Consider the following 2500-nt stretch of genomic DNA (forward strand, 5'->3'; position numbering starts at 1 on the left):
TTACCAAAAGTTCCTCCCAAGGATCCTATATCCTATTGGGTATCTGTTCCCCGCCTTTTCCCGCTAGGATCGGAAATCTTATATTTTCCATATCCATATACCATTGAATCCTTGGGGTTCCAGAATCCGCCTATTTTACTAGTCTTCGGAAACGGAAAACCCTGAACCAAGAAGAGTTGGATATGTTATGTAGGGTATATTTTTTTTATTAATTTTATTTTGAGCTCTCAAAATATCGATATATACATATACAATCTCTACATAATGTCTCTCTCTCTATCTCTATATATTATATATATAATATGTACATTATGCAGTGGACCCATAATGGGAAATCCAAGTGGCTAATTTTTGAATTAAATAAAAAGCCCTTTTAACTCAGTGGTAGAGTAATGCCATGGTAAGGCATAAGTCATCGGTTCAAATCCGATAAAGGGCTTTTTAAATTAGTGGTAGAGTAATCTCGTGCTAAGACGTAAGTCGTTGGTTCGAATCTTATAGAGTACTTTTCTACTAAATTGATTCACTTTTTTCTTTGTTTTTGAAACTTTCTCTATATTTTTAGAGAATTTTATGACTTAGTGCGGGATGGATACCAAAGTTTCAGAATTTATGCTCTATTCATTCAATATTTCCCTTTTTTGAAGACAAATTTTTGCATTTGGATTATCTATCACATATAGAAATACGCTATCCTATCCATTTGGAAATCCTGGTTCAACTCCTTCAATACCGTATCCAAGATGTTCCATCTTTGCATTTATTGCGATTCTTTCTCAACTACTATTCGAATTGGAATAGTTTTATTACTTCAATGAAATCCATTTTTTTCAAAAAGAAAATAAAAGACTATTTCAATTCCTATATAACTCTTATGTATCAGAATATGAATTTTTTTTGTTGTTTCTTCGTAAACAATCTTCTTGCTTACCATTAGCATCTTCTGGAACTTTTTTGGAACAAATCCACTTTTCTAGGAAGATGGAAATTACACAAGGAATCCTGGTCTCAAAGAAGAGGGAAATGGGGATATGGCGAAATCGGTAGACGCTACGGACTTGATTGTATTGAGCCTTGGTATGGAAACCTGCTAAGTGGTAACTTCCAAATTCAGAGAAACCCTGGAATTAAAAAAGGGCAATCCTGAGCCAAATCCGTGTTTTGAGAAAACAAGGGGTTCTCGAACTAGAATACAAAGGAAAAGGATCCAATGCCCCGAAAACCCAAGGTTTCCTCCGCAAGGTTCGTCCACGGAGGGTGAGTCAGGGCCTAAGATCAGGCCGAAAGGCGTAGTCGATGGACAATAGGTCAATATTCCTGTACTACCCCTTGTTGGTACGGAGGGACGGAGGAGGCTAGGTTAGCCGAAAGATGGTTATAGGTTTAAGGACACAAGGTGACCCTGCTTTTTCAGGGTAAGAAGGGGTAGAGAAAATGCCTCGAGCCAAGGTCCGAGTACCAAGCGCTGCAGCGCTGAAGTATGAGCCCCGTGGACTAGCGATTGCTTCTCCACGAGGCTCATACTAGGCGCTACGGCGCTGAAGTATGTAACTGATGCCATACTCCCAGGAAAAGCTCGAACGACCTTCAACAAAAGGGTACTTGTACCCGAAACCGACATAGGTGGGTAGGTAGAGAATACCTAGGGGCGCGAGACAACTCTCTCTAAGGAACTCGGCAAAATAGCCCCGTAACTTCGGGAGAAGGGGGGAATAAGGCTTGCTATTATTAGAAATGTCCAAAAAATATCATATTCGTGAAGCAGACTAGGCGGACTGGTCCGAGTGAAGAGAAAAAAAAGCCACAAGGAATCATTGAGTGAAAAAGGAGCAAAGAATGACAAAAGACGAGACTCTACTAGTCTTCACTCTTGTGGTTTTTTATGGATCCTTTTATGCATTATGTTCGATATCAAGGAAAGGCAATTCTTGCATCAAAAGGCACTTTTTTTTGAAGAAGAAATGGAAATGCTACCTTATCAATTTATCTTTGATTTGTGAAATCCTTGGGTTTAGACATTACTTCGGGAATTCCTATTTTTTTCTTTCAAAAGAGTATCAACATACCCTTTTTTCTTATTTCCTTCGATAAAGCATTTATCTCTTCTATAGAAATCTAATAAGAGGGATTGATTCTGATATACTTTTATTGGACTTTCTTCTTATTTGAACCTTTCGATTTATTTCTATATTAAGGATAGACTGACAAAGTTGGCCCAATTTATAAGTTTTCACTAACCCTAGATTCTTTCCCTTGATAAAAAAAATTCTGTCCTCTCGAGCTCCATCGTGTACTATGTTACTTAAACCCAGCGCAAATTTGGTTCGGAACGAATAGAACAGGCTATGTCGAGCCAAGAGCATTTTCATTACTATGGAAAATGATGGATAGCAAAATCCACAATCGATCATGTCCTTCAAGTCGCACGTTGCTTTCTACCACATCGTTTTAAACGAAGTTTTACCATAACAAACATTCCTCTTTTCATTGCAAAGTGGTA

At 38.1% G+C, this 2500-nt stretch overlaps 1 non-coding gene across 1 annotated transcript; it reads left to right on the top strand.

Moving 5' to 3' along the window:
- The first annotated feature begins 367 nt into the window (after positions 1–367).
- On the top strand, positions 368–439 carry TRNAT-GGU. The gene has a single exon. It is a non-coding gene; the product is annotated as a tRNA-Thr (tRNA).
- The last annotated feature ends 2061 nt before the right edge of the window (positions 440–2500 follow it).

This window comes from Triticum dicoccoides, chromosome 6B (genome assembly GCF_002162155.2).
Source record: "Triticum dicoccoides isolate Atlit2015 ecotype Zavitan chromosome 6B, WEW_v2.0, whole genome shotgun sequence".
NCBI classification, from domain to species: domain Eukaryota; kingdom Viridiplantae; phylum Streptophyta; class Magnoliopsida; order Poales; family Poaceae; genus Triticum; species Triticum dicoccoides.